Source organism: Coregonus lavaretus (assembly GCF_964263955.1).
Source record: "Coregonus lavaretus genome assembly, contig: HAP1_SCAFFOLD_1300, whole genome shotgun sequence".
NCBI classification, from domain to species: domain Eukaryota; kingdom Metazoa; phylum Chordata; class Actinopteri; order Salmoniformes; family Salmonidae; genus Coregonus; species Coregonus lavaretus.
This window is the reverse complement of record NW_028167006.1, coordinates 114,069-135,562: the sequence shown is the minus strand read 5'-3', so window position 1 is coordinate 135,562 and position 21,494 is coordinate 114,069. Positions and strand designations below refer to the sequence as shown.

Below are 21,494 nucleotides of genomic sequence, written 5' to 3'. Positions count from 1 at the left end.
AATTAGGTATAGCCTGGAAGATACAGGCTATTTCAGTATCAGAATGGTGCCGAGACTCCGATTTTTGACTTTAGAATGTATGTCAAACAAAAAACAATGATTGCAAAGTTAAACAACCCATACAACTCTATGAACAAAGACTACGTTTAACAACAATTTCCACTGAAAATTGTACTAAAACACATTTACTTGAACAGCGCAGATGCAACGTTTTGCAATCATTGGTTTTTGTTTGGCATGCATTTTAAAGTGAAACATTTTAGTCTCAGCATCATTCTGTTACTGTGTAATTGCCCTATTGCTAATACTGTCTGCATTTCTGCACGTTATAGTCACAGACACAGCACAAGCACTGTCCTTTTTATATTTGACATGCATTATAATAAAAGGCGCTCAAAGTACTTGTGTATTCTGTGCAAATCAGGTCTTTCTCATTATAAAGATGTTCAAACAAACCACAATAACATAAGGAGGTGTCACCAAACAGGTTACAACAGTGGTTAGTTAGTTAGTTAATGTTATGCAAACACACCTCAAACCGTCTGAAACCAAAACAGACTTGATCACAGTTGGCAGGGTGGAGGCTGTGGCTCATCAAAGCACCCATAATAACAATGATAGCTATATGGAACATAAACTAGTATGGCCTAGTTAAGGCATAAACTGAGAATGTTTTAAAATAGACTTGCATTCTAGAACATGAGAGAACTTGTTAGCAAGCCTGTCAATGATTCTAGCTGGTGCGCATAATAGCACTGTCATGACAAAAACTAAATATTAGCGAGCTGGATACCTCATTTGCAAATCTAACACATTATTATGAAACTTTTATAGACACTTCTAGCAAGCTTCGACGTGAGTGCATACACAAGGTTAGCTAGCTAGTACTAAATCGGAAATTATTGACAATTATATTTCGCTCACCTCTTCCAACAAACCCTTGTACTCTCCACATGTTTCGTTGTCCTGAAGTTAGTTTCAAGATGAATATTTCTCCATATTTGCCTTAAATTAGTGTCTTTAAAAACTCACTGGGTGAGTATTCTCGCCCCATGAGTACAGTAGCTCTAGTCTAGATACAAAAATAAAGCATGGAACGGTCACTGGTTATTTTGGAAGGAGGCAAGCTCGAGTAAGCAACGTCACCCGGAAATAGCAAAACTGCGGCTTCGCATTGCAGTCTAGCAACTTCTTCTTCTTCTTCTTCTTCTTCTTCTTCTTCAGTGGGGTTTACAGTATGGTGCATTACCGCCACCTACCGTACTGGAATGTGGGCCAGAGACAGGGAAAAACTAAATCCTACCTGCCAACCCCGTTTCTCTTAAAAAAGATAAAATATTTGAGACTATATCTAATGACGTTTTGCTTAATATACTCTTTAAACTAATTTCCCGTATTCCCTTCTCCCTCATACTAAATCTCATCCTCTCTCTTTCCCTCTGATACTGCCCACACTGTAGCAATACATGCTCCACAGTCTCTATTTCCTGAAAATAATCACATATTCCTGATGGATGCTTTCCTATCACGTTTAATGTCTTATTCAACTGGCTGTGTCCCACCCTTAATCTTGTAAAAAGAGTCTCCTCTCTTCTGTCCCTTCCTGCCGTCCTCCCCTCCCCGACATTCCTCTGTACTTGAAATAAATGCCTTCCCTTATTATTTATATTCCACTGCTCCTGCCATCTCTGCACCATCACTGTACATATCAGTCTTTTTGCCTTTGCCTTGCTCATTGACACTTCAACATCAACATCCCCACTATTAAGTCCTTGTTTAGCCTGTTCATCTACAGCCTCGTTCCCCTCCACCCCCACATGGGCTAGAACCCAAGTAAATATTATCTGAATACCCATCTGTTTAATCCTGCCATGGGTTTGTAGCACCTCATAAAGCAGGTCTTGTCTGCTACGTGAGCTAAAGGACTGGAGGCTCATTAACACTGCACTTGAGTCAGAGCAAATAACTATTCTATCTGGCTTAACTTCCTCCACCCACTGCAAGGCCAACAGTATGGCCATCAGCTCCGCCGTATATACAGCCAGATGATCTGTAATACGTTTCCTGACTTCCACCCCACACTCCTGCACTACAAATGCGGACCCAGTACATCCTGTCCTTGGATCTTTTGAACCATCTGTGTAAATGGCTACAAAATCCTGATACACAGTTTCCAGAAGTCTCTTAAAGAAATCAGCAGGAACAACCCCCTCCCTATCTTTCTGTAGTCTCTCCAACACTTCTAAATCAACTACTGGAGGCGGGAGTAGCCATGGTGGATTTACAGGAATAACTACCGTTGGACTAAACTCCCTTCCATACAGTCCCATCTCCTTCGCCTGGATATTACCCACCCACCCAAAGCTTGTGTTCGGTCTTCGCTCATGTTCCCAGCATGCCTGTAAAATCCCTTTCGCAGGATGAGACACCCCATGTCCTTGTAGGTTGACCCAATAATTCATTGCCAGCTGCTGTCTCCTAATCTGCAACGGCATATCCTCCATCTCCACCTGTAATGCAGCCACTGGGGACGTCCGAAACGCCCCACTACATATTCTGAGTCCTTGCCCCTGTATGACATCTAGCCTTTCCAGTGAGGTCCGGGCTGCCGAACCATATGCTATACTTCCATAGTCTATTACAGATCGGATCAATGCAACATACATGGTCTTCAATGAGGAACGCCCAGCCCCCCACTCCTTCCCCGTCAGACAGCGCATCACATTTAGCACCTTCTTACACTTTCCCACCACTCTCTCAATGTGTTCTGCCCAGGTCAGTCTAGTATCAAAGTATACCCCAAGGAACCTGAAGGCCCCCACCCTCTCCAGGTTTCTCCCATATAACCTCAAGCATACGTCATCTCCCACCTTCCTCCTGGTAAAGAACACTGTTTGAGTTTTCTCTACAGAGAACCTGAATCCCATCTAGCAACTTCTTCTTCTTCTGTGGGTTTTATGGCGGACTACAACCCAAAAAAGGTGAATTGCCGCCACCAACTGGACGGGTTGAAACCAAAACAAGGTAAAAATAAAATCCATACATAATAGGGAAACTAACTTAATCCACCAAAATAAAATTGTACATTGACAAAACATAACAGAAAATCTCCATATCTCCCTTCTCAGGCACTAGGGCCTGAGTTGGTGGGACGGCTTTTGACAATATTCCATGTAACTCTTTCGCCATCTAGCGACTATTAGAACACGTTAATTCATAGGCAGAATTATACTGTCACAATCCACACAAAATGAAAAGGTTCGTTGAAAATAGTTGGGGCCTCCTGAGTGGCGCAGCAGTCTAAGGCACTGCATCGCTAGAGGCGTTACTACAGACCCGGGTTCATTCCTGGCCTGTACCTAGTGATTTAGCAACTTTTCAGACTACCCTGGCCACATTTTTTTCAAACAGCACCTAGCAACAAAAAAATTATTTGGAACTTTTTGCAACTTTTGAAAAGTGACTCAAACCCTAAAATGCACGCATTTTCCCTCTAAATGACACAAAAACGATTTTATCTGTCACACACTCAGTCACAACACACGTGCCTGGCTGCAAAAGTGCATTGTGAGTGATGACAGCATCAAGCGCTCAGCTCGTGCACAGGCAGCAGCAGGCCAGCCAAGCAGCACAACAACCTGGAGAGAGCTGGAGAGAGATCCCTAGCGCACACATCATTATTTGAGTTAAGTTGCTTGTTCAATAAGATAGCATATATACCTTGTTATTAGCTTGTACCTATAATTGTTGATCAGTTAGGTAGCACGTTAACTAACTAACAATACACTGCTTAAAACTATAATTGTTCAGCATGTGTAGGTTTACTAGTTAATAAGAAAATAAATAATGTGTCATGTGTAATTGTTCAATAACTCAATGTGTTGTGTTTAAAAATAAAAATATCTGATCATATAAAATGTGTTGTATTTATAGTACTTTTACAAATAAAAATATGTGATAATAAACAAACAAATCGAAACTAACAAATATCAAATCATATTTGTTGCCGAGATGGCCAGTCAATTTGAGTAACGTTATTGTGTATTCTAGGTAATGACGTAGTTTTACGTTATTACATAATGACATCGTGACGCAATGACATCACAACGTCATTTAGCAACTTTTAGCAACAAATCGACCTGCCTCTAGCAACTTCCCCAGAAAATTTGTTGGCAACACTGCCTGTGCCACAACCTGCGGTGGCCGGGTGTCCCGTAGGACTGCGTCGTCCGGGTTAGGGGAGGGTTTGGTCTGTGGAGCTTTACTTGACTCATTGCGCTCTAGCGACTCCCTGTGGCGGGCCGAGTGCCTGCGGGCTGACTCCGGTCACCAGTTGAACTGTGTTTCCTCTTCACACATGGGTGCGAGTGTTAAGGAGCACGGTTAGGCGGGTCATGTTTCGGAGGACACATGACTCCACCTTCGCCTCTCCAGAGCCCTTTGGGGAGTTGCAGCGATGAGACACTTGGGGAGAAGAATACTAAAATAATACTGTAAATAGTTACAAAGTGTAAAGACCAATTTTAAGATTGAATTTGTTTTTATGTAGGCCCCTCTATTCAATGAATTATGTGATTGTGAACTGATTGGTCGGTTTTAATTAATTGTTTGTCTGCTCTGATTGGTTGCAGGTGTGACGGAGAACGCACCTGTTTCCTACAAAATCACGCTGAGGCGTTTACTTCCTAGCAGAGAGGAAGAGGCGAAGTGAGAGGTTTTACTCTGCCAGAAAATAAGCCCACAAAGTGAGGAATTTTTGTACAAAGGTCAATGAGAGTGTCGAATTTGGTCAACAAAAAATTGAATTGTTAATTTGTTACGTGAGGTTTATTTGATTGAATATCAGTTTTGTAATGGATAGGTTGTTATGAATGTACTGATATAAGTGGACACACGTGGCATTTCGTCAACTTACCCAAAAATTGGTAGCGTGGACATTGCCATTGAGGGCTTCCACCATTTTAAAGTAGTCAACTGGGTGGGGATTCCTATGTGTTGGAAGCACTTAGCCAATGAAGTAGTAAATTGACTACTTTAAAATGGAGATAGCCTCAATGGCGCTGCCCATGCTGCCACAGCCGTTATAATGGCACAGATACAAAGATGAGGCCTCTAGCTATCTCTATAGCCTGTTGTTGACACGCGTATCTGCCCTCTCATTGGCTAGAATGGTCCCACCTGATCTCGCCTCCTCACGCCTGCCTTCCATCTTTGAGGACATGTATTTCCATTGTTAGAGCGGTCACTCTAATATCTTGTCAACATAACAGACAATCTTTGTCCAGTGAAACCAGCATTCCAGTCACCATTGATACATCTTCTATTCAGTCTGTGTTAATTGTACATATCCTGAATATAACTGACTAGTTTTAAAGGGATCCCAATTGAATATTGTGGTTGCTGTGGTACACAAATGCTTGTAAAGCCTCAGTTGATGTATTATCCCTTTGTGTTGAAGGCTCTGTAGTTATACCTTTCGTGGCAGTCTAAGCCTACAGCCTTGTTGTATTTATATTTTAATCGTGATTAATTGTTAATACATTCAATTGTGATTTTTCATACTGTTTTAGTATTTTAAAAATTATATTATCTGGAATCCTACTTTTTCATTCTTCCCGAGGAGTGTGAGATTGGCTCGTTCTGTGCGGTTTAATGAGGTACTAGCTGTTCTTTTCTTGTATTGGGGTAATGGATTGCCCCCTTAGGCAGCTCGGAGCACATCCTGGAAATACACACACACAAACATACGCATGATGCATGCATGGTTTTTTGCAGGTGTGTCTGTCTGACACATACAAAGGGTCCATTCCTGAACACTGGGTTTCCTGGCAGTGATTAGGTTACTGGTGTGGTGGATGGAGCTATTCTCTGTGCCTCTGTCCCAGGGTTAACACTGGGCGGATTCGATTATGCTGAGCAGCGGGGCATGGGGGATAGACCCCTCACGTCATCGGGCGAAAGCGGGAGGAGCGTCCTTCTACCATCTAACAGTAATCTGCGCCTCTCTGTCATTTTGTCAACAAGGCAGCATGGTGCATTGTCCAGAAACATACAAAATCTATTTTCCATAAAATAAATGACTGAATTTTCTAACTAGTTTTCATTGGGAAGGCAGATAAAGCGTTTTTATCAAAAGCAATCCCTTTTGCATGGGAAAAACAAAGAACCCTAGTAATTAATACACATGCTTAATTACATCACTTTTGTTTTGAGCTGACTTTGGGCCAAAGATTATGGATATACTGACAAGATACTCTCCGCCCTAACAATGGGAGTCGTTGGATTGGTGGATACATCTCATTATTGTAATCCTGTTTTGAATATTTGATGAGGGTCCTGTATTCAATGGAGAGAGATGCTTAGCCTCATCATGAATATGCATAGCCACAGTGATGTAGTGGTGGGTATACCCAGGTCAGTGGGCATTGCATATACTCACTTCTTAAAGGCACTGAATGATCAATCCGACATCTGCATTGGCCGTGCAGCATTTACGGTGATACGGCATCTGCAGAAGTCAGGGCATTCATACTTCTTGCCCTTCACGGAGCAGTGCAGAGCTGTTGTGAAGGAAGTTGTCAAGGAAGTGAGTTTGTGTTTATAAAGGACCTCCCGCCCTCACCTACCATCAACCTATCATGTCGATGGACAGCTATACGGAGCCCTCTGCATTGTTACAAATTTGAGTGCACAGCAATGCGGTACAGAGCTTGATTAGGCCTCAACATGCCTCTAGAGGCCCCACAATTGTGTCACACCCTCCATACAAAGCCTCTGACCACATTTTCAGCTTAATGAAATGCAGTGGAGAATTGTCCTCTTTTTGTCACTGTTCCATTTTCTTTACCCATCTTTCCCTTGTGCTGAAGTTTATGACTTTCTCACCACTTGCTTGTTCGTAAACAAATGGGTTGCCAGGCAACCGTGGCAAACACAGAGCTGGAGCTGGTTGTTAGCTATTTTATCCCCCCATCCCTCCCACCCTTCCACCTTCCCAAACCCGTCTCTCCCCTATACACCCATCCAAACCCCCTGACCGCCTCCCTTCATCTCAGGAATCTCAAGCCCTCTTCCTCTCATTCAGGTTTCGGGTGGTCCTCAGTATAAGAGGACTCTCTGGGTTCTGTACATTTCTGTAGGAAATGTCTCTGTGATCAGGATGGAATGTGTGTGTCTGCTTGTCTATGTATATGTTATTCAAAGGCCTTCTGATGGTGTCTGATGGTGTCTGCATCCTCAGAGTAGGAGACCTGGAACAGTATACATTCTGACCTCCCGAGTGGCGCAGTGGTCAAAGGCACTGCATCGCAGTGCTAGCTGTGCCACTAGAGATCCTGGTTCGAATCCAGGCTCTGTCGTAGCTGGCCGCGACTGGGAGACCCATGGGGCGGTGCACAGTTGTCCAGGGAATGGCCGCCATGTAGCTCAGTTGATAGAGCATGGCGTTTGCAACGCCAGGGTTGTGGGTTTGATTCCCATGGGGTGCCAGTATGAAAAATTATGTATGTACTCACTAACTGTAAGTCACTTTGGATAAGAGTGTCTGCTAAATATGTAGAAAAAAGGGTTCTTCTGCAGTTTCCATAGGAAAACCCTTTTTGGTTCCAGATAGAACCCTTTTTGGTTTCAGGTAGAACCCCTTTGGGTTCCATGTAGAACTCTCAGTGGAAAGAGTTATACATGGAACCCAAAAGTGTTCTACCTGGAACCAAAAAGGGTTCTTCAAAGGGTTCTCATATGGGGACAGCCGAAGAACCCGTTTAAGCACCTTTTCTTCTAAGAGTGTAGGGTATTAATATAACCCAACTCCTTTCTGCCCCCACCTTACTCCATCCTCATGCTCTATCTATGGCCTATTGAAATGTGTGTGTGCATGTGAATATTGTGTGTGTGTGTTTCCAACATGTGTGTGTGTGTGGAGGCGGGATGTAAGGAAGGCTATGGGGGGGCATGTTTTTCTCCCCTCTCTCCCCTTCTCTCACTCCATCTCCATGTACACACTGACAGAGGCTCAGTCTTGCTATGGCCACCACAACGGAGGAAAGCTTTTCTCTCCCGACCCAGCTAGAACCACACAGACCCGGCCCAGAAGCCATCCTGAGCCAGGACAAGACTATCTCAGACCCTTTCACCTTTCCCATCCCCGTCCCACCGCAACAGAGAGGAAGAGGAGGAAGGAGGTTATTCTTAACCAGGACTGGAGACTATGGGAGGCGAACACTCACACCCGGAGTGGGTTGAGGAAAGGTTCCGTTTTGATAGGAAGAAACTGGAGACCATGCTGTAGGGTCAGTATGCTGAACAGGTGTGATATGGTGAACATGTGTGATGTGGTGAACAGGTGTGATGTGGTGAACAGGTGTGATTTGTTGAACAGGTGTGATGTGGTGAACAGGTGTGATGTGGTGAACAGGTGTGATGTGGTGAACAGGTGTGATGTGGTATTGTTATGGTTTGACTTTTAGTGTGGTCATATGTTGACCACGATGAATCATGGTAGTGCATGCTGTAAATCTGTACAGTTACCTGAGTTGACTCAAGTGTGTGATCCATTGTGAAATGAGTTCAGAGTCCAGTAATTGTTATGCTGTCCAGGGTTCTGCATAATGGCAATCCTGAGATGCCCTTAGTACCCGTCTGGCACAGTACCGCACTATTCAACTGTCAGGTCATCATGCAGCTGCTGTCATTGTTGTTAGGCATGGTTAAAGTTTCTGCCTTAATGATTTATGAGATAAGCTTGCTTGGTATTCCGAGATGTGTAGCTCAGAGACAGGGGTGCGTTAGTATCATTATTCCCATCCTGTCAGTCTGTGTTGTTTTTCAGTGCAGAGCAGGTCTGTGATAAACTGCCTCCACTGTGTTGTTAATCAGTGCAAAGCAGGTCTGTGATAAACTGCCTCCACTGTGTTGTTTATCAGTGCAAAGCAGGACTTTGATAAACTGCCTCCACTGTGTTGTTCATCAGTGCAGAGCAGGTCTGTGATAAACTACCTTCACTGTGTTGTTCATCAGTGCAGAGCAGGTCTGTGATAAACTACCTCCAATGTGTTGTTTATCAGTGCAGAGCAGGTCTGTGATAAACTACCTCCATTGTATCGTTTATCAGTGCAGAGCAGGTCTGTGATTAACTACCTCCACTGTGTTATAGAGGAAACTCTGACAGGACAACTGAATAAGAGGCTGTTATTTTTCTCCCTCAGCCTAGATGTAGAGTATCTGTTTATAGTGTGTATGGTTTGTTTTATTGTGTGTGTGTGTTTGTATGTGTGTGTGTTTGTATGTGTGTGTGTGTGTGTGTGTGTGTGTGTGCGTGTATGTGTGTGTGTGAGGGAGGGAGAAAGAGGGACTGAGAGAGGGTGTGTTTGCATAGTGTTGTGAATAAGCCTCACAACTCTAATTGTGCACTGTGCCAGTCACACAGTTCTTGATAAACAGTGTATTCTCTTTCCCCCTGAGTGTTAGCATGCTAGCGAGCAGTGTATTCTCTTTCCCCCTGAGTGTTAGCATGCTAGCGAGCAGTGTATTCTCTTTCCCCCTGAGTGTTAGCATGCTAGCGAGCAGTGTATTGGTGCTGACATCTGGGATGTTGGGGTTTGAATAATCACTATAGAGGGATGGGTTTCGTAGTTGTTTTTACATCAGGTTCTAAAGCGTGTCAGTGTTTGTTATTTAATTTCTGGTGGGGTGGAGGGTCCATGCGCCAGTGAAATACCTTTGATGTGATTAGCTGTCTCTGGGGCTGGCTTTTGGTGCCCCCCTCCCCTCTCTCTCAGCTCCATGCTGCTCGCTCGCCCATTCTTTAGCTTAGAGGAGCGTAACCCATGGCACTCAGCAGGTGGGGTGTTTTGAGCCCCCACGCTGTAAATGTAATTGTGGAGCGATGCCCTTTTAAAATGTTTACGTCCCCCACTTCTCTGCAAATTTCAACTCTCCCTTTTAAATGTTGACCCTTCGCAGAACTTTCATACAGTACTTCTCTCCTTTTAGGTGAGTGTCGCATAGACACAAACAAAGCATTAACCAGTAACCCTGTGTATGGATTATTTGGTGTTTTTTGGATGTTTAAATGTTTGTATTTATTTACACCTCAGATTTTGGCCAATAAGTGACTCTCTCTTTCCTTTCTTTTCAATATTCTTCAGTTCCCAAACATGGAGAGGGACTTACTGGTGAAGAGTTATTTGAGAGAGTAAATATGAAGAGAGAAGACCACATTGACACTGAGACAGATATAATGGACGGTTGAAATAAAAATATAAAGGCTCATATTCATACAATGCAGAAATAATGAACATACATCTAATCTTCCCATTCAAATATGACTCACTGACGTGAAAATACCTGCATGTAAAAGTCTACAGATTTCCCAGAGGACCTCTGTATAGAGAACATGAAAGGTCACAGGCTGACTGTTGACATTGTTACTCAGCGATTTGGCGTTGTTATGGTAGCGAGGATGATTGTCTTTGAGATGGTAATGAGGCATTGTCTTCTCTGAATAGGACAATGGGTTTTGGTGTGTATTGTGTGTGTGTCTGGGATGTATAAACTGGTGTTATTCTCGTGGTAAAAGGCCTGTCTTTCACACTCCATTAGTTTCTCTGTCACTCACACATCGACACGTCTTCCTCTCACATTTTGTCTCGCAGGTGATGATGGAAACTAACACCCAGGTGAAATGGCCATCCAAGCTGAAAATAGGAGCCAAGTCAAAGAAAGGTGATTTCAGACCACCTGATACCTCCATATTCCAACAACCTGTCTCAGTCTGTCTCAACCTGTCTCAACCTGTCTCAACCTGTCTCAATCTGTCTCAATCTGTCTCAACTTGTCTTAACCTGTCTCAATCTGTCTCAACCTGTCTCAACCTGTCTCAGTCTCTCAACCTGTCTCAGTCTGTCTCAATCTGTCTCAATCTGTCTCAACCTGTCTTAACCTGTCTCAATCTGTCTCAACCTGTCTCAACCTGTCTCAGTCTCTCAACCTGTCTCAGTCTGTCTCAATCTGTCTCAACCTGTCTCAACCTGTCTCAATCTGTCTCAACCTGTCTCAGTCTGTCTCAACCTGTCTCAGACTGTCTCAATCTGTCTCAATCTGTCTCAACCTGTCTCAGTCTGTCTCAATCTGTCTCAACCTGTCTCAACCTGTCTCAATCTGTCTCAACCTGTCTCAGTCTGTCTCAATCTGTCTCAACCTGTCTCAACCTGTCTCAACCTGTCTCAACCTGTCTCAATCTGTCTCAGTCTCCTATACAACTTGATATTTTATACAATACTAAAGATTTACCAGAGTCTGCCAGCTACTACATATATTTTAGATTCATTTCTGTCTTGTATCTATACCACAGACCCCCATGTGAAAGTGGAAGGCAAGCGTGGCAATGTTCTAGTGGCCAAAAATAACTTCTGGAGACAAAGTTAAGTGTCCTAAACTGAGATTTAATCCTATACCTAACATGTAATGTAGCCAAGTAAACCGACTATATACAGTTAGTAAAAAAATCACGTTCTCCTGAGTCAGGTCAACAAGGTGAACCTGAAGATGGATGTGGCTCACACAGAGCACTCTCATGTGATCGGGAAAGGGGGCGGGAACATCAAGAAGGTGATGGAGATGACATCATGCCACATCCACTTCCCTGACGCTACTGGAGAGAAGAGCAACCAGGTACTGTCTCTAAGCAACCCACAGCTGTTCCTTAGCAACTGTCTCTAAGCAACCAGGTACAGCCTCTTAATAACTGGGTATTGTCCCTTAGCAACCAGAGGGCGATATTACAAAGCAGGATCAATGAGTTGACCAGCTAACTTGTGTAAATATTCTGAAATAGCTTAAATAATAGCTTCAAAGTTAGCTGGCTATCTCATTGATCCTGCTTTGTAGTATACCCCTCAAGTACTGCCCGTTAGTTATTAAACTTCAGCAACTTTATTTTGAGCACACTTCCTGGGGGTCAAGCATCAGACCCAGACCCAGATAGTCCTGCCAGACCTCAGCGCCCCTCAGAACCCTCCCTCACTCATCCAGGGCAGCCCAGACGGGGTATGTCTGGCCAGGCAGCAACTCATGGTGAGGAGGGTCACAGTTCACTTTGCTCTTTGTAATGGTTAATTGATAGATGAGATGAACTCTGACCCCATGCTGGTCAGCAACGGGCTGACCAACTACTGGCTCAACATGCTGCTGCAGCAACTCTGCCTCTCCGACCCCAGTGTGTGTGTCTTTTCATATACTGGTATGTATCAGGGGCTTTTTCTCGTTTGGGCAACGTCCTCTGCCCTCTCTCCTCCGCCCTCTCTCCTCTGTCCTCTCTACTCTTCCCTATTTCCTCCACCCTCTCTCCTCCATCTTCTCTCCTCCGCCCTCTCTCCTCCGTCCTCTCTCCTCCACCCTCTCTCCTCCGTCCTCTCTCCTTCGTCTTCTCTCCTCCGTCCTCTCTCCTCCGTCTTCTCTCCTCCACCCTCTCTCCACCGTCCTCTCTCCTCTGTCCTCTCTCCTCTGTCCTCTCTCCTCCACCCTCTCTCCTCCATCCTCTCTCCTCCATCCTCTCTCCTCCGTCCTCTCTCCTCCGTCCTCTCTCCTCCACCCTCTCTCCTCCGTCCTCTCGTCCTCTCTCCTCCGTCCTCTCTCCTCCGCCCTCTCTCCTCCGTCCTCTCTCCTCCGTCCTCTCTTCGTCCTCTCTCCTCCGCCCTCTCTCCTCCGTCCTCTCTCCCCTGTGTCTCCTCTCCTCTGTCCTTTCTCCTACGCCCTCTCTCCTCCATCCTCTCTCCTCCACCCTCTCTCCTCCGTCCTCTCGTCCTCTCTCCTCCGTCCTCTCTCCTCCGCCCTCTCTCCTCCGTCCTCTCTCCTCCGTCCTCTCTTCGTCCTCTCTCCTCCGCCCTCTCTCCTCCGCCCTCTCTCCTCCGTCTTCTCTCCTCCGTCCTCTCTCCTCCGCCCTCTGTCCTCTCTCCTCCGTCCTCTCTTCTCTGTGACCTGGAAACCGAGTCGAGGAGCGTTTCAATTTGTTAGTAGGCAAATGGAAGAAGGTCCTCCCCTCCTCGATAGCCTCTTTTTGGCGAGGAAGCACAAGTGTGTCCTACCGCGGAAGAGTTTTGACGTTTGCCACACGCCCTTTGAATCAGCTGTTGTATTCTCGGAGGAGAAAAGCATGCACACATTTAAAAACGATATGCTACTTATCCTTTTATCTGTCTTGTCTTGCACAACTAACTTCACTAGTTTTTTCACTTTACACATTTATTTTGGGATCCACCCCTAAAAATGTGATTTGCCTGATGACACGCGAGTGGAGAAGGAGATTCTCATTTCATACAAGCACATTTTTGTCCACGTTCACTCACCTTGCCACCTCTCCTCGATTACCTTAGACCTTTTTCAAAAGGAGGCTAGAGAGGATGGAGGAGAGTGGACGGAGGTGTTGAGCAAATCTAATTGAGAAAAGGCCCCAGTCCTATCCTGTCCTATCCCATCCTGTCCCATACTATCCTGTCCTATCCTATCCTGTCCTATCCTGTCCTATCATGTCCTATCCCAACCTATCCTATCCTGTCCTATCCTGTCCTATCCCATCCTATCCCATCCTATCCTGTCCTATCCTATCCTGTCCTATCCTGTCCTATCCTGTCCTATCCTGTCCTATCCTAATCTGCTCTTCCTTTTGCTCAGCCCCCGAGTCTTTGATTGGCGCTCTTTCCCAAACTAAGCCCTGCCCGTCGCCCCCACCAGGCCTGACTCTGCCCTCTGAGGGAATGAGAATGGGGCTGAAGGGGACAGAGAGCAGGCAACTGGAGAAGGTGTGGAGAGATAGGGTCACCATCAGATAACAGAATCAATACCTGTAGCCCTCTTGACTACCAAGTTAAGTGCAGTACAGTGAGAGTTTGACAGTGTGAGATATAATGTATTGCACAGGAGGTTGGTGGCACCTTAATTGGGGAGGACGGGCTCTTGGTAATGGCTGGAGCGGAATAGGGGGAATGGTATCAAATACATCAAACACATGGTTTCCATTGGTTTGATGCCATTCCATATGCTCTGTTCCAGACATTATTATGAGCCGTCCTCCCCTTAGCAGCCTCCACTGATGGATTGAAACAGTTGTAAGGTGTTTCCTTGCAGGGGATTTGATTCTGCAGTTGTCCTGAGGGTGGTGCTATTGGATCAGTAGAGTATCAGGATTGATCAATGAGAGCACCTCTGTTTACCCAGATCCCAGAGAACGAGAATCTGTCCAGCCTGTCGGACGAGGACGAGAGCCCTGGTCCGATGACATCAGAGCTGAGTGATGTCATGAGCCAGGTCAGGATGATGAGTCGGAGGAGCAGCCTCCAGGGTCCTGAAGTCTGCGGGTTCCTCAACCAGAGGAGACGCCAGTCAACAGGCCAGGCCATGACCAGGAGGTAAATACATTCACACTAGGGAGGGTAAGATGAAGTTGTCCTTAGGGACAATGGTTGAGGTTGGGATTTTGTTTGGATAGTCCCAAATATTCCATGTGGATTTGATCTTAGATGAGGGCCAATCACACTTGAGCAAAGTTAGCCCCTGTTCTTTCAGAATGGAATGGAAAACAAAAAACAAAACATTTGCACTTTATCTTAATTTATTGTGCGTTTAGCCTTTTGTACGGCCGTGAATGATCTGCCTGGAAAATAACGGGAGAATTTGGAGCTGCAGTGCTGTTTGCTGCAGTTTAGCGATACTCTCATGATAAATAGTAATGTCAGAAAGGTATTGCATTTATTCAATCCCTCTCTTCAGTATCAGGTCTCAACAGCCCTTGGATTAGCTGGGAGAGCTACTTAGCTAACTGAGTCCTACAAACAGCCTTCACGCTGCGTAGCTCAGACCTGACCTTGGTCTCACTACTGCCGCTCTGTTGCAGACTGCTGGATGGAGAGATGGAGGGAGGATGGAGTGAGAGATGGAACAGCCTGAGAGAGATGGAGGGAGGGAGGATTGATACTAGATGGAACAGCCTGAGAAAGATGGAAGGAGGGAGGAGTGAGAGACGGAACAGCCTGAGAGAGATGGAGGGAGCACGGAGTGAGAGATGTAACAGCTTGAGAGCGATGGAGGAAGGGAGGAGTGATACTAGACGGAACAGCCTGAGAGAGATGGAAGGAGGGAGGCATGAGAGACGGAACAGCCTGAGGAGGGACGTGACTCAGACTCAGGACACTCTCTGTGACGCATCAAGGAATGAGGTGAGACTCTCACTCTGATTTAGAATGATTCATATTCATTAACAGGTTTTGTTGCATATTTGTCATGGATGAGGTAAGTTCCAACTCTCCCCAGCCAGAAATGAAACAACCCCAGAGCAATATAGAGGAGCGTGTTATATGTGACACTGTAAACTGTGTCACCAATTGATTTGACCCCTTTGCTTTCTTTGAGCCTCACGCAACCAAATTTGAAGAATTAGATTTTTGTGTGTTTGTGCTACAGTAGTTGTTGTTTTTGCCATCATTTGTCCACTTGGTGCCCCAAAGGTTACCATGGGGATAACATGTTTATCTCCACGGTAACAACAGGAAGTGCCAGTTCGAGTCATCTTCTGTTCTCTCAGTAAATCAGGTTCCCTTCCAGAACACATCAGTCACAGAACAACCTAACTGCATTTCCTCCCTTATTTACCGGCTTCATCCAACTTTTCCTGTTGTTGCAGGATTACGACTATGAGATTAAGAAACTGCTGGCAACCCAAGGTGAGACCTTCTCAATGTTCATGCTTCTGCCTTGTAGTGTGAACAGTAGCCCAGCAGGTCTCATTAACAACATCACCTTGGTTTATCCAGGGTTCAGTCACACACAAAAGTCCTATTTTCGGACTTGTAGAAGAGTCCCACTAAGAGGCACCCATTTTACTGCTGCGCCAGCCCACCATTGCAAATCAGAGCACCCACTTAGCAGCTGCACCTGGCCAAATTAGTGGCATGTCATTGGGATATGCCACTTGCCACTGTCTGCTATTGAGAGACAAGGCAGCTCTTGTTTGTTATTCAGATCAGTGATGGAGGGAACCCATTAATGTGGGACTATGAGCCAGAGCGTTGATAGAGGAGACCCGTTTATGTGCTGCACATTGCCAGAGAGGTGATGGAGGGGACCCACTTATGGGTTGCACCGTGCCAAAGTTATAATAGAGGAGCATTACTACTCCCGCTGAATTTACACACTCTGGTGTCTGTTACACTCAGGCAGATACACACACACACACACAGACACACACACACACATACATCAGACACTCGTATATGAATTATATGCTTATGAGATTCTTCGCAAAGCATTCTGTATCAAACACTGTTCTTTATTAGTCTATCTGCATTATTCACCTGACAACAACAGCATACCAATTAAACCACTGCCTGTCTGTTTGAGTGATTTATAGTAACTTTGTGTGCATGTTTTTTTGGGGAATGTGTGTGTTTGTTTTTGTATGGATAGCTAATCTGTCTATGTGTGCATTTACACATGCAATCTAATTCTGATCTTTTGCCAATTATTAGTCTCGTGACCAGTCAGATCAGAATTTCCCCAATTGGGCTGCCTGTATAAACGCAGCAAAAGATCAGAATTGTGCTGCCTATGTAAACGCAGCCTGTGTGTGTGTGTGTGTGTGTGTGTGTGTGTGTATGTATGTGTGTGTGTGTGTGTGATGTATTATATCTGTACTCTCAGAGGAAGCCGGTGGTGACAGAGGTTCGGACCCCCACTGATACCTGGAGTGGTCTGGGCTTCTCTAAGTCCATGCCTGCCGAGGCCGTCAAGGAGCTAGGCAACATCAGCCGACAAAGCTACAAACCCTACCTGGCAAACACTGGACAACTACAACAGGTACTACTCACCCGTAGAGCAACCACCTACTACTGTCATCTTGCCTGGTTAGAAGTGAAGAAAAAAGAAGACTTCAACTGTTTCACCTGTACTAGGATTATCGTCTAAGTGCCTTTACATCAACAAACAGATCACTACAACTGTACGTCTTCCATGGGCTTGACCTGTCCTCTCAGTCTCCACCAGGCAGGGTTTATTATCAGCCATTGAGCAGCTGCCCTCTCTGAATGCTCTGTGGCCAGTCACTGAACACCACACTAATTTGGGTTAATAAATACTGTCTGATCATTTCTGTGTTGTTTTGCGTGAGGGAATTTAGGAGTGAGTGTGTGCGTTTCGCCTAAGCGCCTGATTATTTGTAGTGAGCTAGGAGAGGCATTGAGCTGGGCAAGAGCTTGTTTAATAATATGATTATTCTCAGTGCTGCTTGGCTCGATTGGTATTCCTGCTCTGAGAAAAACAGAGTGGAGGAGACAAACTGTGAGCACCAATTACAACCCTGTCTCATCCACTCATTCTCATAGGGAAGGAGAGAGTGAGTGAGAGAGAGAAGGAGAGAGTGAAGGAGAAAGGGGAGCGGAGGAAAAGTGAGAAACAAAGCGATGGAAGAATTAAAAACATTGAGAAGATAAAAAAGCTGAATATATGCAATTAAACCCCATCTCTTTTCCTCTCTCTTTGTCTCTCTGCAGACCTGGGGCCCTCAGAATTGGAAGAAAAAAGTGTAGAACGGCAGTGACTCAGAGAACTGGCGTGACAGACAAGGATCCTCGTCTTCATCCTCCCCAATCTCCCCCTCTCCATCTTCCTCATCCTCTTCCTCCCCCTCGAACTTCTCTTCTTCCTTCTCCTCCACCTCCTCCTTCCTGGTGTTTGCGTCTTCAACAAACAGACCCCGAACGTATAAAACCTGTAAGTGTTGTTGTGTGTGTGTGTGTGTGTGTATGTGTGTGTGTGTGTGTGTGTGTGTGTGTCTCTAAGAGACTGTGTGTCTACAAAGAGAAAATGTAATGAAATGCAATTCCTGTGTCTAGCTAATCTTCAATGTAGTCGGTATCAAAGCTGTGCTTGAAATGTCTTCCATCTGAGAGTTACAGAGAGATGTGAGAAGACTTTGTTATGCTTTCTGTCTCCACAGTTCCTTCTGTTAATCTTTTACTTCCCCATCTCTCCCTGATCTTTTCACCTTTGATTTCTGACCGCTGACCTCTGACTCCAAGCGGAGAGCTTCCTGACCTGCAGTAACTACTTTGAGGGCGTGTCCACGTGATGAGGTTGACCGGTAGCCAGTGGAACCCCTCCCCCCAGCCTACAGACGACCTCCCAGAGCTCCTGAGCCAGCTGGGTCTGAGGAAGTACATCAACGTGTTCCAACAGCAAGAGGTACAGACAGACAAACAGCTAGCGCCCCCTGGGGTATAGGAGAAACTGATAAATGTCTATACACAGAGGGTTATCTGTTGAAGTAGCCTCCATAAGCAGGATTGACTGAGTTGTTTCCGGAGGCACAGCGGCTGACTGAAAGAGCATTCTGAGTATGTCTTGTATAAGTGAAGTGTGGTGGATGTGTAAGCAACAGGACTGTCATGCCCCCTATTTCTGCAGATTGACTTCCAGACCTTTCTGACTCTGTCTGACGAGGATCTGAAAGAGGTGGGAGTGTCCACGTTTGGAGCGAGAAGGACAATGCTTTTGTCCATCTCAGGCGATTGATCGCAAAAAACACCATATACATCCAACCCACTTTTCCCTGAGGCTTACATGTGATGTATAGAACATCTCTCTCTCTCCATCCATCCAGACCTGAACAAAAGCAAGAGGAAACTGTCAGAAATGCCCGCTGTGAAGCCAGGCTACCTGGTAGGCGGGGCTAGTGACCAGCTCCCACGAATCATGGATGAGGACACAGCGGCTTAGTGCAACCACTGGTGAACCCCACACAACATTACCCAACCTGGGTAGAACTGCCTGTAAGAACAGGTGTAAGATCAGATTGGCTTTCACATTTCCTAGCCTTGGTGTTAAACCCAACATTGACCTTAGATCAGTGTCTACACTGTGTTGTGAAGTCCACTGTTAACTACATACTGTATATGCATTGTACATAAACATACAAGGGTAAATGAGAATGATTATTACATTTTTCCAATAACTTGCCACCTCTTTTTTGTTGTTTTTTACCTGAGGACTCAACCAAATGTTTCTCAAACATTTTTACATTTAGCAGACGCTCAGGGAGCGACTTACAGTAGTGAGTGCATACATTTTAATACTTTTTTTGTACCTGTTCCCCGTGGGAATTGAACCCACAACCCTGGCACTGCAAGTGCCATGCTCTACCAATTGAGGTACACAGGACTACGAACCAATCTGAATGAAAACCTCCCTTGAAATGGCCTGTAGAGTAACAAAGGTTTTGGATGTCTATGTTAGTACATAAAGTAACTCAAATAGGTGCAAACAAGAGAATGATCCACAGCTAGAGCACTGACATTACAGACTGTAGATTTTTTTGTAGATTCAAGTCACATTCCCCACTCCTCATTATTGCATCAATAATTAATTATAAGTCCATTTCAGATGGAGATCAACCAGCAATGACATTAAATAGAGCTTGATGGACAGCCTGGAGTTGGGTTGACGCTATATGAACCCTCAGATAAATGAATGAATAAAAGAAAAGGTTATTATTACATTTATCAGCTGTTAGCAGGCGAGAAGCCATTGCCTCCGTATATGAGTCGTTTCCCGTTTAATTGATTTAGAATTGCTAGGCTAGATTGACGCGTTTTATCCTAGCAAAATGAAATTATTTGGTTGTCATTTTGAAGTGAGAACTATCTTGCCATCGTTTCAATAAGGCTTTGATAAACATTTCATATACATTATGGATATCCTACAAGCAGGGCCGTAGGAGCGACTCTGACATTGCAGGGGGACACATTTTGCTAAGGAGATAATATTTTCTTAAAACAAGTTTTAAATGCTCATTTCTAGAGACTTTCGAGAAAGGATACAGACAAATATTAATTTACAAGGGCAAATTTACAAAGCTATAGGGGGCCGTACAGAGGAGCACGTACTCTGGTACAGTCCAATCAGTCTTAGGGCCATGGCCATTCATACTGTACTGAATACCAGTGTGACTGTAATGTGGACATATTCAATTAAACAACAATGTTGTACTCTCTGCTACTGTATGATTCATTTCCTAGTATTTGTCTCACTTCGCCAATGTCAGGTTGTTACTACTGCTACTCTACATACTGTATGGTTTGAGACTTAACATCATATTTTCTACTTATAATACAGTTATTATACTGTAAAAACAACCAGCAACATACACAGTTAAAAACTGTTATAGATTTTTTTTTAAGTAGGCATGAAAGGTCAAACTGAAATGAATCAAGCTCCACTCTACAAAATTATTTTAAAAAAATTCTGCCTGTCTCCTGCATGAAGTTAACACATGCAATATACCCTCTAGACTTAAGCTGCTATCATTTCATCAGAGATCATATATGATCATTCAGATTGAGTCACACTATGACAGATCATCTGTGAACTATGAGCTTGGAGAGGCACTTCTTACTATCTTACCTGTTTGCTTGTGGCCTCATTCTCTCTCCCTCTCTGCCTGTCTGTCTGTCCGTGGGTATCATATTGGCTGCCTCTCTCCTGCATTAAGTTAACACATGCAATACACCCTCATGAGGGGCCTCAGTGGCTCTTGGGTCTGCATACCCACATCCATACCCACACATGCAGTCAGAAATGTGCCATTAGGGCCTTTTGGGGGCCCTAATGGCACATTTCTATACAGGATTTACTCCAGTGTTTTACCCAATAGGCTCAGTCTTTTCTGTTTCCATCTACGCAGGCCGGCACCCGTGTCCACTGGGCCATGGCTCCGGCGGACCTGCTCTCACTTGGGGCCAAAGCCAGACCACTGGTACTTTTCAGCTGGCATTTACATAACAATGACTAACTGTGAACTTTAACACCTCACAAAGCAACTATTTTGATTCTGCAGAGGTTGTTGATTCTGCTCTTCTCAAGTCCTCACTGTCAGCCCAAGCTATCTGAACACAATTTCCCTAGTATAACATAAGGGTGCCAGGGGTTCCCAAACTTTTTTGGCCCGCGACCCATTTTGATATGTAAAAAAATTGCGACCCCACCACGTAAACAAAGTGATGTAATCAACGGCCAATGTTTACTTTTATAACTGGGGATATGACAGTCTATTACAAATCAGTTTGACAGGACTTTTGACAGTATTTCAGTCTGAAGGAAGTATGGTTTGAAGTGACTGAAATGCATCAGAAAGGTATTGGGATGTTCAGAAGATCATCAGGCAATCATTTTGTTTGATATTGATGATGTTATTTTCCCCCCAGGCTGATTTAGTGCCTGGTCTTGCTCACTCTGTTCTGTTCTATTGAGGCTCGTGGACATTGTAGAGGGAAACAGAAGACACGTACGTGTTTCTGAGAGTCTTATCTTTCAGCGATGGGGTCATAATATTTTGTAGTTTAAACCGATCAGAAGATAGAGCCACATTTGTAGGAAGAAAACAGAAACCTCTCTGTTTATTACAACCACATCTAGTGGCTACCGGAGGTTATTGACGTTACCCTGGTTCTATG

At 44.7% G+C, this 21,494-nt stretch overlaps 1 pseudogene across 1 annotated transcript; it reads left to right on the top strand.

The window, feature by feature from the left end:
- The first annotated feature begins 8,206 nt into the window (after positions 1-8,206).
- LOC311113994 (protein bicaudal C homolog 1-like) lies at positions 8,207-18,762 on the top strand (annotated as a pseudogene). The gene is made up of 18 exons: positions 8,207-8,283; positions 8,378-8,431; positions 9,777-9,838; positions 10,146-10,192; positions 10,653-10,722; positions 11,351-11,391; positions 11,493-11,710; positions 11,942-12,072; positions 12,127-12,214; positions 13,669-13,796; positions 14,212-14,402; positions 15,023-15,209; positions 15,674-15,751; positions 16,690-16,845; positions 17,538-17,746; positions 18,120-18,228; positions 18,451-18,550; positions 18,647-18,762. The product of its transcript is annotated as a protein bicaudal C homolog 1-like (transcript).
- The last annotated feature ends 2,732 nt before the right edge of the window (positions 18,763-21,494 follow it).